At 28.2% G+C, this 22,266-nt stretch overlaps 1 protein-coding gene across 2 annotated transcripts in view; it reads right to left on the reverse strand.

Moving 5' to 3' along the window:
* The window catches only part of kremen1 (kringle containing transmembrane protein 1), a 266,356-nt gene that overhangs the window by 109,678 nt on the left and 134,412 nt on the right, over nucleotides 1-22,266 (reverse strand). The window lies entirely within an intron of this gene.

A 22,266-nucleotide genomic window follows, 5' to 3' on the forward strand; every position in this document is an offset into this window, starting at 1 on the left:
AATAATAATTGCAACAATATTTTTGGTACAAATGATGACATTTATGTAATTGTAACATATTTCAATTATCAATGAAATAATAATTATAATAACAATATGAAATAATAATGACAATACTATTATCAAAATAGCACAACAATAACAGTGCTAATGTGAAATAATGTGTATTTTTAAATGTTCTTCAAGTCAGACAATATTAACTAACCCTAACCCTAACCCTAACCCTAACCCCTAACCCTAACCTTAACCCCTAACCCTAACCCTAACCCTAAAATGAAGAAATAATGACAATAATATTATCGAAATAGCATAGCAAAAATAATTACAACAATATTTTTGGTACAAATGATGACATTTATGTAATTGTAACATATTTCAATTATCAATAAAATAATAATTATAATAATAATATGAAATAATAATGACAATACTATAATCAAAATAGCAAAACAATAACAGTGCTAATGTGAAATAATGTGTATTTTTTTAATTTTCTTCAAGTCAGACAATATTTTTGATACAATGGATGGAATTTATGTAATTGTAACTTATTTACATTTTTATTAAAGTAATAATAAAAATAATAATAATGACGAGATATAGCATAGCAATAATAGTTACAACAATATTGTTGGTACAAAATTATGACATTTATGTAATTGTAACATATTTAAATGATCAATAAAATAATAATAATCTGAAATAATTATGACAATATTATTATCAAAACAGCATAACAATAACAGTGCTAATGTGAAATAATGTGTATTTTTAAATGTTCTTCAAGTCAGACAATATTAACTAACCCTAACCCTAACCCTAACCCTAACCCCTAACCCTAACCCTAACCCTAAAATGAAGAAATAATGACAATAATATTATCGAAATAGCATAGCAATAATAATTGCAACAATATTTTTGGTACAAATGATGACATTTATGTAATTGTAACATATTTCAATTATCAATGAAATAATAATTATAATAATAATATGAAATAATAATGACAATACTATTATCATAATAGCACAACAATAACAGTGCTAATGTGAAATAATGTGTATTTTTTTGTTTTCTTCAAGTCAGACAATATTTTTGATACAATGGATGGAATTTATGTAATTGTAATTTGTTTACATTATTATTAAAGTAATAATAATAATAATAATGATGAGATGAAGAAATAATGACAATAATATTGAAATAGCATAGCAATAATAGTTACAACAATATTGTTGGTACAAAATTATGACATTTATGTAATTGTAACATATTTAAATTATCAATAAAATAATAATAATAATAATCTAAAATAATAATGACAATATAATTATCAAAATAGCATAACAATAACAGTGCTAATGTGAAATAATGTGTATTTTTAAATGTTCTTCAAGTCAGACAATATTAACTAACCCTAACCCTAACCCTAACCCAAACCCCTAACCCTAACCTTAACCCCTAACCCTAACCCTAACCCTAAAATGAAGAAATAATGACAATAATATTATCGAAATAGCATAGCAAAAATAATTACAACAATATTTTTGGTACAAATGATGACATTTATGTAATTGTAACATATTTCAATTATCAATAAAATAATAATTATAATAATAATATGAAATATTAATGACAATACTATTATCATAATAGCATAACAATAACAGTGCTAATGTGAAATAATGTGTATTTTTTTATTTTCTTCAAGTCAGACAATATTTTTGATACAATGGATGGAATTTATGTAATTGTAAGTTATTTACATTATTATTAGAGTAGTAATAATAATAATAATAATAATAATGATGAGATGAAGAAATAATGACAATAATATTGAAATAGCATAGCAATAATAGTTACAACAATATTGTTGGTACAAAATTATGACATTTATGTAATTGTAACATATTTAAATTATCAATAAAATAATAATAATAATGACAATATTATTATCATAATAGCATAACAATAACAGTGATAATGTGAAATAATGTGTATTTTGAAATGTTCTTCAAGTCAGACAATATTAACTAACCCTAACCCTAACCCTAACCCTAACCTTAACCCCTAACCCTAACCCTAACCCTAAAATGAAGAAATAATGACAATAATATTATCGAAATAGCATAGCAATAATAATTGCAACAATATTTTTGGTACAAATTATGACATTTATGTAATTGTAACATATTTCAATTATCAATAAAATAATAATTATAATAATAATATGAAATATTAATGACAATACTATTATCATAATAGCATAACAATAACAGTGCTAATGTGAAATAATGTGTATTTTTTTATTTTCTTCAAGTCAGACAATATTTTTCATACAATGGATGGAATTTATGTAATTGTAACTTATTTACATTATTATTAAAGTAATAATAAAAATAATAATAATGACGAGATGAAGAAATAATGACAATAATATTGAAATAGCATAGCAATAATAGTTACAATAATATTGTTGGTACACAATTATGACATTTATGTAATTGTAAGATATTTAAATTATCAATAAAATAATAATAATAATGACAATATTATTATCATAATAGCATAACAATAACAGTGCTAATGTGAAATAATGTGTATTTTTAAAGGTTCTTCAAGTCAGACAATATTAACTAACCCTAACCCTAACCCCTAACCCTAACCTTAACCCCTAACCCTAACCCTAACCCTAAAATAAAGAAATAATGACAATAATATTATCGAAATAGCATAGCAAAAATAATTACAACAATATTTTTGGTACAAATGATGACATTTATGTAATTGTAACATATTTCAATTATCAATAAAATAATAATAATAATGACAATATTATTATCATAATAGCATAACAATAACAGTGATAATGTGAAATAATGTGTATTTTGAAATGTTCTTCAAGTCAGACAATATTAACTAACCCTAACCCTAACCCCTAACCCTAACCTTAACCCCTAACCCTAACCCTAAAATGAAGAAATAATGACAATAATATTATCGAAATAGCATAGCAAAAATAATTACAACAATATTTTTGGTACAAATGATGACATTTATGTAATTGTAACATATAATAATTATAATAATAATATGAAATAATAATGACAATACTATTATCAAAATAGCATAACAATAACAGTGCTAATGTGAAATAATGTGTATTTTTTTAAATTTTCTTCAAGTCAGACAATATTTTTGATACAATGGATGGAATTTATGTAATTGTAACTTATTTACATTATTATTAAAGTAATAATAAAAATAATAATAATGACGAGATGAAGAAATAATGACAATAATATTGAAATAGCATAGCAATAATAGTTACAATAATATTGTTGGTACAAAATTATGACATTTATGTAATTGTAAGATATTTAAATCATCAATAAAATAATAATAATAATCTGAAATAATTATGACAATATTATTATCAAAACAGCATAACAATAACCGTGCTAATGTGAAATAATGTGTATTTTTAAATGTTCTGCAAGTCAGACAATATTAACTAACCCTAACCCTAACCCTAACCTTAACCCCTAACCCTAACCCTAACCCTAAAATGAAGAAATAATGACAATAATATTATCGAAATAGCATAGCAATAATAATTGCAACAATATTTTTGGTACAAATGATGACATTTATGTAATTGTAACATATTTCAATTATCAATAAAATAATAATTATAATAATAATATGAAATATTAATGACAATAATATTATCATAATAGCATAACAATAACAGTGCTAATGTGAAATAATGTGTATTTTTAAATGTTCTTCAAGTCAGACAATATTAACTAACCCTAACCCTAACCCTAACCCTAACCCTAACCTTAACCCCTAACCCTAACCCTAACCCTAAAATGAAGAAATAATGACAATAATATTATCGAAATAGCATAGCAAAAATAATTACAACAATATTTTTGGTACAAATGATGACATTTATGTAATTGTAACATATTTCAATTATCAATGAAATAATAATTATAATAATAATATGAAATATTAATGACAATACTATTATCAAAATAGCACAACAATAACAGTGCTAATGTGAAATAATGTGTATTTTTTATTTTCTTCAAGTCGGACAATATTTTTGATACAATGGATGGAATTTATGTAATTGTCACTTATTTACATTATTATTAAAGTAATAATAATAATAATAATAATAATAATGACGAGATGAAGAAATAATGACAATAATATTGAAATAGCATAGCAATAATAGTTACAACAATATTGTTGGTACAAAATTATGACATTTATGTAATTGTAACATATTTAAATTATCAATAAAATAATAATAATAATAATCTAAAATAATAATGACAATATAATTATCAAAATAGCATAACAATAACAGTGCTAATGTGAAATAATGTGTATTTTTAAATGTTCTTCAAGTCAGACAATATTAACTAACCCTAACCCTAACCCTAACCCTAACCCAAACCCCTAACCCTAACCTTAACCCCTAACCCTAACCCTAACCCTAAAATGAAGAAATAATGACAATAATATTATCGAAATAGCAAAGCAAAAATAATTACAACAATATTTTTGGTACAAATGATGACATTTATGTAATTGTAACATATTTCAATTATCAATGAAATAATAATTATAATAATAATATGAAATAATAATGACAATACTATTATCATAATAGCACAACAATAACAGTGCTAATGTGAAATAATGTGTATTTTTTTGTTTTCTTCAAGTCAGACAATATTTTTGATACAATGGATGGAATTTATGTAATTGTAATTTGTTTACATTATTATTAAAGTAATAATAATAATAATAATGATGAGATGAAGAAATAATGACAATAATATTGAAATAGCATAGCAATAATAGTTACAACAATATTGTTGGTACAAAATTATGACATTTATGTAATTGTAACATATTTAAATTATCAATAAAATAATAATAATAATAATCTAAAATAATAATGACAATATAATTATCAAAATAGCATAACAATAACAGTGCTAATATGAAATAATGTGTATTTTTAAATGTTCTTCAAGTCAGACAATATTAACTAACCCTAACCCTAACCCTAACCCAAACCCCTAACCCTAACCTTAACCCCTAACCCTAACCCTAACCCTAAAATGAAGAAATAATGACAATAATATTATCGAAATAGCATAGCAAAAATAATTACAACAATATTTTTGGTACAAATGATGACATTTATGTAATTGTAACATATTTCAATTATCAATAAAATAATAATTATAATAATAATATGAAATATTAATGACAATACTATTATCATAATAGCATAACAATAACAGTGCTAATGTGAAATAATGTGTATTTTTTTATTTTCTTCAAGTCAGACAATATTTTTGATACAATGGATGGAATTTATGTAATTGTAAGTTATTTACATTATTATTAAAGTAATAATAATAATAATAATAATAATGATGAGATGAAGAAATAATGACAATAATATTGAAATAGCATAGCAATAATAGTTACAACAATATTGTTGGTACAAAATTATGACATTTATGTAATTGTAACATATTTAAATTATCAATAAAATAATAATAATAATGACAATATTATTATCATAATAGCATAACAATAACAGTGATAATGTGAAATAATGTGTATTTTGAAATGTTCTTCAAGTCAGACAATATTAACTAACCCTAACCCAAACCCCTAACCCTAACCTTAACCCCTAACCCTAACCCTAACCCTAAAATGAAGAAATAATGACAATAATATTATCGAAATAGCATAGCAAAAATAATTACAACAATATTTTTGGTACAAATGATGACATTTATGTAATTGTAACATATTTCAATTATCAATAAAATAATAATTATAATAATAATATGAAATAATAATGACAATACTATTATCAAAATAGCATAACAATAACAGTGCTAATGTGAAATAATGTGTATTTTTTTTTATTTTCTTCAAGTCAGACAATATTTTTGATACAATGGATGGAATTTATGTAATTGTAACTTATTTACATTATTATAAAAGTAATAATAATAATAATAATAATAATGATGAGATGAAGAAATAATGACAATAATATTGAAATAGCATAGCAATAATAGTTACAACAATATTGTTGGTACAAAATGACGACATTTATGTAATTGTAACATATTTAAATTATCAATAAAATAACAATAATAATAATCTGAAATAATAATGACAATATAATTATCAAAATAGCATAACAATAACAGTGCTAATGTGAAATAATGTGTATTTTTAAATGTTCTTCAAGTCAGACAATATTAACTAACCCTAACCCTAACCCTAACCCTAACCTTAACCCCTAACCCTAACCCTAACCCTAAAATGAAGAAATAATGACAATAATATTATCGAAATAGCATAGCAAAAATAATTACAACAATATTTTTGGTACAAATGATGACATTTATGTAATTGTAACATATTTCAATTATCAATGAAATAATAATTATAATAATAATATGAAATAATAATGACAATACTATTATCAAAATAGCATAACAATAACAGTGCTAACGTGAAATAATGTGTATTTTTTTATTTTCTTCAAGTCAGACAATATTTTTGATACAATGGATGGAATTTATGTAATTGTAACTTATTTACATTATTATTAAAGTAATAATAAAAATAATAATAATGACGAGATGAAGAAATAATGACAATAATATTGAAATAGCATAGCAATAATTGTTACAATAATATTGTTGGTACAAAATTATGACATTTATGTAATTGTAAAATATTTAAATCATCAATAAAATAATAATAATAATCTGAAATAATTATGACAATATTATTATCAAAACAGCATAACAATAACAGTGCTAATGTGAAATAATGTGTATTTTTAAATGTTCTTCAAGTCAGACAATATTAACTAACCCTAACCCTAACCCTAACCCTAACCCCTAACCCTAACCTTAACCCCTAACCCTAACCCTAAAATGAAGAAATAATGACAATAATATTATCGAAATAGCATAGCAAAGATAATTACAACAATATTTTTGGTACAAATGATGACATTTATGTAATTGTAACATATTTCAATTATCAATAAAATAATAATTATAATAATAATATAAAATATTAATGACAATACTATTATCATAATAGCATAACAATAACAGTGCTAACGTGAAATAATGTGTATTTTTTTATTTTCTTCAAGTCAGACAATATTTTTGATACAATGGATGGAATTTATGTAATTGTAAGTTATTTACATTATTATTAAAGTAATAATAATAATAATAATAATAATAATAATAATAATAATGATGAGATGAAGAAATAATGACAATAATATTGAAATAGCATAGCAATAATAGTTACAACAATATTGTTGGTACAAAATTATGACATTTATGTAATTGTAACATATTTAAATTATCAATAAAATAATAATAATAATGACAATATTATTATCATAATAGCATAATAATAACAGTGATAATGTGAAATAATGTGTATTTTGAAATGTTCTTCAAGTCAGACAATATTAACTAACCCTAACCCTAACCCCTAACCCTAACCTTAACCCCTAACCCTAACCCTAACCCTAAAATGAAGAAATAATGACAATAATATTATCGAAATAGCATAGCAAAAATAATTACAACAATATTTTTGGTACAAATGATGACATTTATGTAATTGTAACATATTTCAATTATCAATAAAATAATAATTATAATAATAATATGAAATAATAATGACAATACTATTATCAAAATAGCATAACAATAACAGTGCTAATGTGAAATAATGTGTATTTTTTTATTTTCTTCAAGTCAGACAATATTTTTGATACAATGGATGGAATTTATGTAATTGTAAGTTATTTACATTATTATTAAAGTAATAATAATAATAATAATAATAATGATGAGATGAAGAAATAATGACAATAATATTGAAATAGCATAGCAATAATAGTTACAACAATATTGCTGGTACAAAATGATGCCATTTATGTAATTGTAACATATTTAAATTATCAATAAAATAACAATAATAATAATCTGAAATAATAATGACAATATAATTATCAAAATAGCATAACAATAACAGTGCTAATGTGAAATAATGTGTATTTTTAAATGTTCTTCAAGTCAGACAATATTAACTAACCCTAACCCTAACCCTAACCCTAACCCTAACCTTAACCCTAACCCTAAAATGAAGAAATAATGACAATAATATTATCGAAATAGCATAGCAAAAATAATTACAACAATATTTTTGGTACAAATGATGACATTTATGTAATTGTAACATATTTCAATTATCAATAAAATAATAATTATAATAATAATATGAAATAATAATGACAATACTATTATCAAAATAGCATAACAATAACAGTGCTAACGTGAAATAATGTGTATTTTTTTATTTTCTTCAAGTCAGACAATATTTTTGATACAATGGATGGAATGTATGTAATTGTAACTTATTTACATTATTATTAAAGTAATAATAAAAATAATAATAATGATGAGATGAAGAAATAATGACAATAATATTGAAATAGCATAGCAATAATAGTTACAATAATATTGTTGGTACAAAATTATGACATTTATGTAATTGTAACATATTTAAATTATCAATAAAATAATAATAATAATCTGAAATAATTATGACAATATTATTATCAAAACAGCATAACAATAAAAGTGCTAATGTAAAATAATGTGTATTTTTAAATGTTCTTCAAGTCAGACAATATTAACTAACCCTAACCCTAACCCTAACAATAACCCCTAACCCTAACCCTAACCCTAAAATGAAAAAATAATGACAATAATATTATCGAAATAGCATAGCAATAATAATTGCAACAATATTTTTGGTACAAAATTATGACAATTATGTAATTGTAACATATTTAAATGATCAATAAAATAATAATAATAATAATCTAAAATAATAATGACAATATAATTATCAAAATAGCATAACAATAACAGTGCTAATGTGAAATAATGTGTATTTTTAAATGTTCTTCAAGTCAGACAATATTAACTAACCCTAACCCTAACCCTAACCCCTAACCCTAACCTTAACCCCTAACCCTAACCCTAACCCTAACCCTAACCCTAAAATGAAGAAATAATGACAATAATATTATCGAAATAGCATAGCAATAATAATTGCAACAATATTTTTGGTACAAATGATGACATTTATGTAATTGTAACATATTTCAATTATCAATGAAATAATAATTATAATAATAATATGAAATAATAATGACAATACTATTATCAAAATAGCATAACAATAACAGTGCTAATGTGAAATAATGTGTATTTTTTTTTATTTTCTTCAAGTCAGACAATATCTTTGATACAATGGATGGAATTTATGTAATTGTAACTTATTTACATTATTATTAAAGTAATAATAAAAATAATAATAATGATGAGATGAAGAAATAATGACAATAAAATTGAAATAGCATAGCAATAATAGTTACAATAATATTGTTGGTACAAAATTATGACATTTATGTAATTGTAAGATATTTAAATTATCAATAAAATAATAATAATAATCTGAAATAATTATGACAATATTATTATCAAAATAGCATAACAATAACAGTGCTAATGTGAAATAATGTGTATTTTTAAATGTTCTTCAAGTCAGACAATATTAACTAACCCTAACCCTAACCCTAACCCTAACCCCTAACCCTAACCCTAACCCCTAACCCTAACCCTAACCCTAAAATGAAGAAATAATGACAATAATATTATCGAAATAGCATAGCAAAAATAATTACAACAATATTTTTGGTACAAATGATGACATTTATGTAATTGTAACATATTTCAATTATCAATAAAATAATAATTATAATAATAATATGAAATATTAATGACAATACTATTATCATAATAGCATAACAATAACAGTGCTAATGTGAAATAATTTGTATTTTTTTTATTTTCTTCAAGTCAGACAATATTTTTGATACAATGGATGGAATTTATGTAATTGTAACTTATTTACATTATTATTAAAGTAATAATAAAAATAATAATAATGACGAGATGAAGAAATAATGACAATAATATTGAAATAGCATAGCAATAATAGTTACAACAAAATTGTTGGTACAAAATGATGACATTTATGTAATTGTAACATATTTAAATTATCAATAAAATAATAATAATAATCTGAAACAATTATGACAATATTATTATCAAAACAGCATAACAATAACAGTGCTAATGTGAAATAATGTGTATTTTTAAATGTTCTTCAAGTCAGACAATATTAACTAACCCTAACCCTAACAATAACCCCTAACCCTAACCTTAACCCCTAACCCTAACCCTAACCCTAAAATGAAGAAATAATGACAATAATATTATCGAAATAGCATAGCAATAATAATTGCAACAATATTTTTGGTACAAATGATGACATTTATGTAATTGTAACATATTTCAATTATCAATAAAATAATAATTATAATAACAATATAAAATATTAATGACAATAATATTATCATAATAGCATAACAATAACAGTGCTAATGTGAAATAATGTGTATTTTTAAATGTTCTTCAAGTCAGACAATATTAACTAACCCTAACCCTAACCCTAACCCTAACCTTAACCCCTAACCCTAACCCTAACCCTAAAATGAAGAAATAATGACAATAATATTATCGAAATAGCATAGCAAAAATAATTACAACAATATTTTTGGTACAAATGATGACATTTATGTAATTGTAACATATTTCAATTATCAATGAAATAATAATTATAATAATAATATGAAATAATAATGACAATACTATTATCAAAATAGCATAACAATAACAGTGCTAACGTGAAATAATGTGTATTTTTTTATTTTCTTCAAGTCAGACAATATTTTTGATACAATGGATGGAATTTATGTAATTGTAACTTATTTACATTATTATTAAAGTAATAATAAAAATAATAATAATGACGAGATGAAGAAATAATGACAATAATATTGAAATAGCATAGCAATAATAGTTACAATAATATTGTTGGTACAAAATTATGACATTTATGTAATTGTAAGATATTTAAATGATCAATAAAATAATAATAATAATTTGAAATAATTATGACAATATTATTATCAAAATAGCATAACAATAACAGTGCTAATGTGAAATAATGTGTATTTTTAAATGTTCTTCAAGTCAGACAATATTAGCTAACCCTAACCCTAACCCTAACCCCTAACCCTAACCTTAACCCCTAACCCTAACCCTAAAATGAAGAAATAATGACAATAATATTATCAAAATAGCATAGCAATAATAATTGCAACAATATTTTTGGTACAAATGATGACATTTATGTAATTGTAACATATTTCAATTATCAATAAAATAATAATTATAATAATAATATGAAATAATAATGACAATACTATTATCAAAATAGCATAACAATAACAGTGCTAATGTGAAATAATGTGTATTTTTTTTATTTTCTTCAAGTCAGACAATATTTTTGATACAATGGATGGAATTTATGTAATTGTAACTTATTTACATTATTATTAAAGTAATAATAATAATAATAATAATAATGATGAGATGAAGAAATAATGACAATAATATTGAAATAGCATAGCAATAATAGTTACAACAATATTGTTGGTACAAAATTATGACATTTATGTAATTGTAACATATTTAAATTATCAATAAAATAATAATAATAATCTGAAATAATTATGACAATATCATTATCAAAATAGCATAACAATAACAGTGCTAATGTGAAATAATGTGTATTTTGAAATGTTCTTCAAGTCAGACAATATTAACTAACCCTAACCCTAACCCTAACCCTAACCCCTAACCCTAAAATGAAGAAATAATGACAATAATATTATCGAAATAGCATAGCAATAATAATTGCAACAATATTTTTGGTACAAAATTATGACATTTATGTAATTGTAACATATTTAAATGATCAATAAAATAATAATAATAATAATCTGAAATAATAATGACAATATAATTATCAAAATAGCATAACAATAACAGTGCTAATGTGAAATAATGTGTATTTTTAAATGTTCTTCAAGTCAGACAATATTAACTAACCCTAACCCTAACCCTAACCCTAACCTTAACCCCTAACCCTAACCCTAACCCTAAAATGAAGAAATAATGACAATAATATTATCGAAATAGCATAGCAAAAATAATTACAACAATATTTTTGGTACAAATGATGACATTTATGTAATTGTAACATATTTCAATTATCAATAAAATAATAATTATAATAATAATATGAAATAATAATGACAATACTATTATCATAATAGCATAACAATAACAGTGCTAATGTGAAATAATGTGTATTTTTTATTTTCTTCAAGTCAGACAATATTTTTGATACAATGGATGGAATTTATGTAATTGTAACTTATTTACATTATTATAAAAGTAATAATAATAATAATAATAATAATAATAATGACGAGATGAAGAAATGATGACAATAATATTGAAATAGCATAGCAATAATAGTTACAACAATATTGTTGGTACAAAATGATGACATGTATGTAATTGTAACATATTTAAATTATCAATAAAATAACAATAATAATAATCTGAAATAATAATGACAATATAATTATCAAAATAGCATAACAATAACAGTGCTAATGTGAAATAATGTGTATTTTTAAATGTTCTTCAAGTCAGACAATATTAACTAACCCTAACCCTAACCCTAACCCTAACCCCTAACCCTAACCCTAACCCCTAACCCTAACCCTAACCCTAAAATGAAGAAATAATGACAATAATATTATCGAAATAGCATAGCAAAAATAATTACAACAATATTTTTGGTACAAATGATGACATTTATGTAATTGTAACACATTTAAATTATTAATAAAATAACAATAATAAAAATAATACTAATAATATTCATCCATCAATTTTCTACCGCTTGTCCCTTATTGGGTCGCAGGGGGTGCTGGAGCCTATCTCAGCTGCATCCTAATAGGTGTGAAATAGTAATGACAATAATTTTTTTAAAGTAGCTTAATAATAATACTGCTAATGTGACATAATACCATTTTCTTCAAGTCAGACAATATTTTTGGTAAGATGGATGGAATTTATGTAATGTAACATATTTAAATTATTAATAACAAATAAATAATAATAATAATAATAATATAAAAGTAATAGATGTAATCATGTGAAATAATAATAATGACAATAATATCAAAATAGCATAATAATATAGTACATATGTGAAATAATATGTACTTTTCAATTTTTTTCTAGTCACATTATATTTGGTACAATTGATGAAATGTATGTAATTTTGACATATTTAAATTATTATTATTATTAATAATAATAATAATAGGTGTACTAATGTGAAATAATATTATTTTTGATAAAATAACAATATAAATAATTGTTTATATTAAAACCAATTAGCATTAGTTAGATCAGCATCCTGGATTGGATGCTGATGTATACAATAATTACTTCATTTTGGAAAATTAAAACAACAAGTAAAGTTAATAAAATTGCATTGTGGCTACATCTAAAAATTTCAATTTAATTTGATTGTAATTACTTTTAAATGGTATTTTAATTACATAGTACGTCAATAATATCTTATTAATTATTTTTCTTTTGAGTAAATACAATTGTAAAAGTTTAATGTTATTGTTAAATTATATAATATAATATAATAACAATATAATATAATATAATACTACAATATATCAGTATATATTATATACTGTATATATAATATGTAAATATTACATATATGTTTTATTGCTACTATGGTACATTTTTTTGTCTACTTTATACCTGCATTATCCTTTCCATCCGTACCCTTTCCATCCTTTGTAACTGAGCTTCAATGTGGAACAATTTCCCTTGTGGATCAATAAAGTTCATCTAAGTTTAAGTTATCAATATTAATGATAACAATAACATTAATATTGATATTAGGGGTGTAACGGTACGTTTCGGTACGGGGGTTTTGGTTCGGTTCGGAGGTGTACCGAACGAGTTTCCACACGAACATATTAAGTAGCTGCCTAAGCTAAAGTCTTAACAAGCTGCTCCGCTTCCTTCTGCCTGTCTCTGTCAGTCCTCTACACAGCACCCAGCATTGTCCCACCCACACAACCATCTGATTGGTTACAAACAGAGCGGTAACAGCCAATCAGCAGTGCGTATTGTCGGAGGCAGATATTTACATATATCCGTATTTAAGTGTTACTTCTTTATTTTCATAATCATATTACAAAACAGCTAGTGTTTTTCTTCCAATTGTGGTCTTTTGGTTGTCTGCAAATACTGTGTGCTAACCTTGACTATGGAATGTAAGAAGGAGAGATACTCCTTCTCCTTATCTGTTCTTGTGTCCAGATGCGGAGGACAACGGGCATGTGTTTGGGCTGGAAAGACAAGACAACGAGGGTGGGAGGGAGAGAGACTTTATAGAAGAGAAGGTTTCCATATTTTAGATCAGACCATCTTAGCTGCGCGATTGAATGTTCTATGCTGGACTGGTCTCATTATATTTCCAAAGCTTTGGGGCTAAAATTACAAAATACCTATTCTGTCTCTGGTGGTTCTTCTACTCAGCCATAAGTGTCATAAAAGAGCGACTTGAATTCCCTGGGAGGAACAACTGGTCCAAACGCAACAGTATTCAGAGCGCATGAAGTCAGTGCTTAGTGTTTAGCAGGTAATCATCAGGCAGCGGACTCTCCCAAAATGATAATAAACACCTCCCAGTCAACTACTAGTAACATCACTATGAGCCCGTTGACCTTCTAGAAATATAAAAGGCAGTCCAGATCGCTCGCAGTCTTGGCTTAATGTGAAGGCTAATTCGCTTTTAGCGTAACGTTAGCTCATTTTGCGGTGTGTGTGTGTGTGTTACGGACAGCAAAGCCCTGTCTGTCTGTTATTTCACTTTACCTTTTTCTGTGTTGATTGAGCTGTGTTGAAACAGCAAAAAAGGACATTATGTTAAATGAAGAGTTTCTGTCTCTGATAGTTGATATAATAATGTAAGTGCATCATAAAGCCTACAAGAACTCCACGGTGTTCAGGGATGAATAGTCTCTCCTATTGCTATTGTACCATTTTTTCAGCTATAGTTACATTAAAAGGGAACATTATCAGCAGACCTATTTAAGCGTCAATATATACCTTGATGTTGCAGAAAAAAGACCATATATTTTTTTAACCGATTTCCGAACTCTAAATGGGTGAATTTTGGCGAATTAAACGCCTTTCTATTATTCGCTCTCGGAGCGATGACGTCACGCCATTTTCTCAAACACCGAGTCAAATCAGCTCTGTTATTTTCCGTTTTTCCGACTGTTTTCCGTACCTTGGAGACATCATGCCTCGTCGGTGTGTTGTCGGAGGGTGTAACAACACGAACGGGGACGGATTCAAGTTGCACCAGTGGCCCAAAGATGCCAAAGTGGCAAGAAATTGGACGTTTGTTCCGCACACTTTACCGACGAAAGCTATGCTACGACAGAGATGGCAAGAATGTGTGGATATCCTGCGACACTCAAAGCAGATGCATTTCCAACGATAAAGTCAAAGAAATCTGCCGCAAGACCCCCATTGAATCTGCCGGGGTGTGTGAGCAATTCAGGGACAAAGGACCTCGGTAGCACGGCAAGCAATGGCGGCAGTTTGTTCCCGCAGACGAGCGAGCTAAACCCCCTATCGACCCTAGCTTCCCTGGCCTGCTGACATCAACTCCAAAACTGGACAGATCAGCTTTCAGGAAAAGAGAGCGGATGAGGGTATGTCTACAGAATATATTAATTGATGAAAACTGGGCTGTCTGCACTCTCAAAATGCATGTTGTTGCCAAATGTATTTCATATGCTGTAAACCTAGTTCATAGTTGTTAGTTTCCTTTAATGCCAAACAAACACATACCAATCGTTGGTTGGAAGGCGATCGCCGAATTCGTCCTCGCTTTCTCCCGTGTCGCTGGCTGTCGTGTCGTTTTCGTCGGTTTCGCTTGCATACGGTTCAAACCGATATGGCTCAATAGCTTCAGTTTCTTCTTCAATTTCGTTTTCGCTACCTGCCTCCACACTACAACCATCCGTTTCAATACATGCGTAATCTGTTGAATCGCTTAAGCCGCTGAAATCCGAGTCTGAATCCGAGCTAATGTCGCTATAGCTTGCTGTTCCTTCCGCCATGTTTGTTTGTGTTGGCTTCACTATGTGACGTCACAGGAAAATGGACGGGTGTTGAGAAACGATGGTTAAAATCAGGCACTTTGAAGCTTTTTGTAGGGATATTGCGTGATGGGTAAAATTTTGAAAAAAACTTGGAAAAATATAATAAGCCACTGGGAACCAATTTTTAATGGTTTTAACCATTCTGAAATTGTGATAATGTTCCCCTTTAAATGAAGTAAATGCTAGTGCCATTATCTTGACATAATGATATTACATTTCTTGAAACCGGCAAACTTATACTAAAAACTAGTTTATTGTTCTTAATGGAAAGGCAACAAGGCAAGCGCTTGTTACTCTCGGGGTCTCCTAGCCGCTCAGACAAATCATATGCTCTAAAAATGCATTTTTCCATCGACAACATGACATCATCGCGCCAAGTGCGTGCTTTTTCAGTCAATTAGTGCGCATGTATACAGCCCGGCCACCGGCCCAAATTGTTTTAATTGTAATTTTGAGGAATTTATTTATTTATCAGACCAAAACCCTTAAAACAAGTAAAAGACTAACATAAAATCTGCTTAGTGAGAGTAAGTATCTTATTAGACAGAAAATAAGCAAATATCACCCTTATTTGAGATATTTAATCTTACTTAGATTTCAGTTTTTGCAGTGCAGTTGCGAATAACCTTTGAAATATGCAAGTTTAAGTTTGCTTGTAATGACATTGGTGGGACTCGCAGAGTACTAAATCTCCTATCCAAAATGCAGAAAACAGCATTTAAGCAGTTTTAACCCTTCTGAAATTGTGATAATGTTCCCCTTTAATCATTAGTAGTGGATCAGCCTAGTTTTGAATGGCAGGGTCCCTGCTATCACATGTTGATACAAATATAACATTTACATAATAAAAATCAACGACAGGCTTCCCAAATGCTGTAATAAATTAAGCATGATGAGTTGACTTGAAACTGTTTCTAACTAACCTCCTCCAACTGCCGAGGACAAAGCTACGAACAATGGGAGACCGGGCTTTCTGCTCCGCCGCTCTCAGTCTGTGGAACGCACTCCCTGACCACCTGAGGGCACCACAGACTGTGGATGCTTTTAAAAAAGGCTTAAAAACCTTTTTTTTTTTTAGATACATGCATACTAGTTTTAGCTATTTTTCTGTTCTAGTTTTTATTTTTTATTTTTTTTTCTACCTTTTTTTTTTTTAATACACTGTAGCACTTTGAGGTTGTTTACTCAATGTAAAGTGCTTTTTACAAATAAAATCTATTATTATTACTATTATTTTTATGTATTTTATTGATATGTATCTTGAAACTGTTTAATGTTGCACTTTTTGTATGTAGAAGAAAAGTTTTGTCATTTTATTTCATCCGAGCAACAACTTGAGGCAGTTTAATGTTGATTAACGTGGGCAGAATTATTATAGTGTTCCCAATGTTAAAAGGATAAAAAGTTGGTAAAAGTGAAATCACAGAAATTGTAAATTCTCAGAAAAAACAAGAAGTCAACAGACTGCTGTGACTTGGACTTTTCTCTGATCAAAGAAATTGTTGATTTTATAGCTGTTCCCTTCACTTTTATATGTAATATTTCTTTTATAAAAGGAGTTTTCCCAAAGAAAATGAAAACGGCAAAAGTTATTCCCATCTTCAAAAGTGGAGATAAGCATCAGTTCACCAACTATAGGCCTATTTCTCTACTCTCACAATTTTCAAAAGTCCTTGAAAAATTATTTGTGTCAAGATTAGACAGTTTTATTGATAAGCATCACTTGCTAAGTGAACACCAATACAGTTTTCGAGCAAACAGGTCCACTTTCATGGCAGTGATGGAACTAGTTGAGGAGGTAACCACTGCTATTGATAAGAGGGAGTTTGCTGTTGGCGTTTTTATTGACCTGAGCAAGGCCTTTGACACCATCGATCACACATTACTTTTAAACAAAATGCAGAGGTATGGTTTTAGAGGTCTTGCTCATGATTGGTTGACAAGTTATCTTGGTGGTAGAGAACAGTATGTGCATATGAACAATGTAGATTCAGATAAAAAGATTATAACACATGGAGTGCCCCAAGGTTCTGTACTGGGACCAAAATTGTTTTTATTGTATATTAATGATATCTGCAAAATCTTTAAAAAACTCAATTGTATTCTCTTTGCTGACGATACAAGCCTGTACTGTTCTGGGCAAGACCTTGGCCAACTCTTAGAGACTGTAGAGAGCGAACTCCACATACTAAAGCAATGGTTTGATGCCAATAAACTGTCAATCAACCTGAATAAAACAAAATATATAATTTTTGGAAATAGGAAAAATAACATACAGTGTCATATAAGAATTGATGATATGGAGATAAAAAGGGTGTACTCAACAACATTTTTGGGAATCTATATAGATGATAAATTAAATTGGAAACTGTACATAAATATACTTAAGACAAAGATGGCAAAAAATATTGCTATGTTACATAAAATCAAAAACTCCGTAAATCAAAAGGCTCTTAATATGTTATATAATTATTTCGTACTCCCTTATCTTAATTATTGTGTTGAAATCTGGGGTAACAATTACAAAACAAACATCAACTCTATATTCTTACTTCAAAAGAAAGCGATTAGAATTGTAAATTATGCAGATTATCATGACCATACCAATGCTCTGTTCATTAAATTAAAAACATTAAAACTGCACGATCTTGTTGACCTCAACACTGCTATTGTGACGTACAAAGCTCATAACCACATGCTGCCTGGGTGTCTACAGGAGAGGTTCAAACCCAGAGAGAATCCCTATGACCTCAGAGGTTCAGCTGTCTTCCAGAAAGCTAAGATAAGAAGGATCTTAAAAAGTAGATGTGTTTCTGTCAGGGGGGTTCAACTGTGGAACAGCTTGGATGATTCCTTCAAATGTTCCAGGTCCATTCACACATTTAAAAAACACTTTAAGACCAATGTCTTTGAAAAATATATCACTCTTGAATCAACACAGTAGTTGATACTATGATCAATGTTAATTAAAATACTAAATGTGGGATATAAATAATAATGGAAGTATAATTGTTTGTATATCGTATATAAATTGGTACAAAGGTTTAATACGCGTATAAGGATATTTCACATGCCTTTACTGTGTATATAATTGAACAATGTTCATATTGTGTATAATGTGTATTTATAATATGTTGTACAAAAGACATTTCATAATTTTCGGAAGTTCATCTTGTACTTGACATTGTTTATAGGGTTAGGCGCTATAAGTGTTCAACTTCAGCCTAAACCCTTTCGGTCTGCAACATTTTCATTTTCATTTTCATTCTATGAATGTGCAACTGTTTGTTTATTTTGTTGACCATTGACCGAAGAATAATAAACTAATAAATAACCCAAAAATGTATATTTTGTTGTTTTCTTACTGTACCGAAAATGAACCGAACCGTGACCTCTAAACCGAGGTACGTACCGAACCGACATTTTTGTGTACCGTTACACCCCTAATTGATAATTTAAAAACATAAGTGATCGTTAATATCAATACTAATATCAGCATTAATAATCAAGGTGGATGGATGGTATTGGACATAAAAAGTGTGTATTTCATAATGACAGAAAGTGCAAAGCAGACTGAGGCTAAGATGACACATCCCTCTTCTTCCGCCTTGACTGTAATTGCCAAAGATCTGTTAGTCTCCTCTTCTGACACACCTCATCACACATCTCAGGGGGGGTTTGAAAAGAAAAACCGCCCGGCGGCTCTGCACTATCCCCTTTCACCCTTTGTGAACAACGTTGTCACGTCGCCTTTTTCTTCTCCCACACAAAGTTTCCTCTCGTCTTTTCACACCGGGAAAGAGGCCGTGGTAAAAAAAAGAAAAAAAAAAAGGGACAACTTTCCAAGGTGAAGTCAAGTTTAAGTGCCCCAAAAGCTTTCCTGTTAGCACTCTCTTTCCTGGCGGGCCTCACGTCACCAAGCATTAGCGAGGAGCTCTCAAAGTAAGGCTCATCTTATCATCTCATTGTGATAAAGCATCACAACTTATTCAAGTTTATTCACAATACCATATAACAAATACAATAGTAGTGAAATATCATCATTTAAAGATGTTGGTACGTGAAAGGGTCCCCCAAATAAGCTAGAAGAAGCTTTTGACAGGGGGTCCAGAGGATAGTATATACATGAAATGATGGAACATGGTAGCAAGTACAACAACAAAAAACAACGCTATATGATTAACACAAGATAATAGTACTAAAGCAAGCATACACATACATACATACATTCATTCAACCATGCAAAACCCAACAGTAGTCTACCCCACATGAGGCATTAAATATAGGTGGTTAATAGGTACGTTTTTAGTTTATTTTTGAAGTTGGAGAATGGATACAGCATCTTGAGGCTCTCATTAAGCCGGTTCCAAATCTTTGGTCCCCTGCATACAACACTTCGAGCGGTACAATCCAGTAAACCATGTTTCCCTGATATCAGATCTAAGTTAGGAGTGTTGTGGGCATGCTGGGGATGGTAGATAGGAACCAAGCTACAGAGCCTTAAATTCAGTCTGTAAATGACTTGATAGGTTAAACAAGCATTTTGATAAATATTGAACTCTGTCAGTCTTAAGAGATGATAATTATGGAATAGATGTGGAGTGGGGGCATTAAACCTGGACCATGTGATTTTCTTTTGCATGGATTCTAATTTGTGGAGGTAGGTAGGGAAGGTGTTACACCAGATGACATTACAGTAGTTTAGATGTGCTTCAAAGAGAGTTTTATATAGTGTGAGTAGAGCATAAAGAGGAAGATAATGACGAAGGTGAAAGAACAGGCCAACATATTTGGATAATTTGTTTAACAGATGGCTAATGCAACATTTGAAATTGAGGTATTCGTCAATGATGACCCCCAGGAATTTTGTGGAGTACACTCTCTGTATTTCCTGCTCATTGATGTTGATATGGCAGTGCTCGGTATTTGTCCGCTTTTTATTAGAACGAAATAGAATAAAATTGGTTTTATTTACATTAAGTGAGAGCTTATTGCATTTGAACCAGGAATCCACTTTCACAAGCTCTGAATTGACAGTTACTTGTAGATGGTGGAGGCTCCTGTGTGAGGTAAACAAATTTGTATCGTCAGCAAAAATTATTTTATGAAAAGTTTCGGAGGAGTTTACAAAATCATTTATGTATAGGATAAAAAGGAGAGGCCCCAAGATGGATCCCTGGGGAACCCCATAATTGATGGTCATACAGGGTGAATTGTGATCATTGACGCATACACATTGCTGCCTTCCGTATAGGTAAGAGCGGAACCAATCGAGAGGTACCCCTCTGACACCATAGTGATATAGCTTATACAATAAGATCTCAAAGTCTATTGTGTCAAAGGCCTTGGATAGATCCAAAAAAATGCCAATACCGCATTTTCCTTCTTCAATACAGTCATTGACCTTTTCCAAGAGGTCGAGTATAGCCATACAGGTGGTGCTTTTTTTACGAAAACCATATTGGGAGGGGACAAGGATATTTCGTTTTTCCAGAAAGCCATTCAGTCGGTTATAGACCACTTTCTCAAATATTTTTGAAAATGTTGGTAAAATTTAAATTGGCCTATAATTGTTCATATTATTTTTATCACCTGATTTGAAAATTGGGATTATTTTTGCCACTTTGGACATTTTGGGTACAATGCCAGCACTAAGTGACAGGTTTATACAGTGGACAGAGAGGATTTAGGATCACATTTGCTATGGCTTTCAAGATTTTGCTACATATCCCGTCCACTCCAGCTGTATGTGATGACTTTAGGTCCGTAATGATCGTACAACACCAGATTATGTTTCCTCTCTCACCTTCTCGCTTTTCATGCACGTCCTCACAAAGTCCGAAGTGCACTTTTTAATGAGGCAGACGTGAGTCGGGGACAATTAGGTTTCGTTTTTTTGACTT

The sequence above is a fragment of the Nerophis lumbriciformis genome, linkage group LG03, assembly GCF_033978685.3.
Source record: "Nerophis lumbriciformis linkage group LG03, RoL_Nlum_v2.1, whole genome shotgun sequence".
Taxonomy (NCBI): domain Eukaryota; kingdom Metazoa; phylum Chordata; class Actinopteri; order Syngnathiformes; family Syngnathidae; genus Nerophis; species Nerophis lumbriciformis.